The following is an 877-nucleotide window of genomic DNA, read 5'->3' on the forward strand; positions in this document are numbered from 1 at the left end:
CTTCTCTTTCTTTTTTTTTTTTTTTTTTTTGTCCTCTCATAAATCTAAAATTAGTAAAGAAAGGGATTTCGGCCTTTCTTTCTTCCCTTGCCTCCTTATGAAATACCTTTGATCCCTCATCATAAATAATATTTGTCAAAATCACTTACTTTCAAGTATAGTATTATTTTTTTCTTCAATTTGAAATATTTGCCTTGTCCTTCACAAACACATATGATGGGTTTGACCAGTTGACCAAAAATGCTATGTTTCTTAATGAGTTCTATAGGAACTGAAGAGACATTTATACATCTTTGTACAAGATATGAGGCACGGCTTCCAACAGGGCAATCAGTAACAAAAGCATGGGCATCATAACTAAACACTCAAACAAGGCATAGGTGTTAGATCTCATATGATCACTATTTCAATTAAAGAAATTGAAACATTCATTTGGACTTGAACTATATGGATAAATGTCTGTTTAATCAATTTTGTTGTTTAGAAAGAGTTGCCACTTTAGGAAGGAAAATTTCGAAGCAAACTCTAAATTAATTATCCAATGGAAACAATACACTAGGGCTCACAACCAAAGAAGATTTTAGGACTAGTTTTCAATGTAATGCAATTAATTGATTAACTCAAGATTAAAACAAGATTTTGTATGGAAATAGTTTTTTCGCAATTTATATTAGCATGAACAAAATCTATATATCCATTTATCCATAAAACAAAGCAAATAAATAAATAAAATCAAAATAAAAAGTATTATCTCTAGCCTATTTGATAGAGATTCTATGATAATCATATATCTCATAATAAGTAATAATAAAATAAAAGCAAAATATGGACCAAATTTTAGGAATAAAGTAGGGAGTATCAACTCTAGCCACTTGAT

This window comes from Jatropha curcas, chromosome 4 (assembly GCF_041381405.1).
Source record: "Jatropha curcas cultivar XTBG-Jc1 chromosome 4, XTBG_Jcur_1.0, whole genome shotgun sequence".
In the NCBI taxonomy this organism is placed as follows: domain Eukaryota; kingdom Viridiplantae; phylum Streptophyta; class Magnoliopsida; order Malpighiales; family Euphorbiaceae; genus Jatropha; species Jatropha curcas.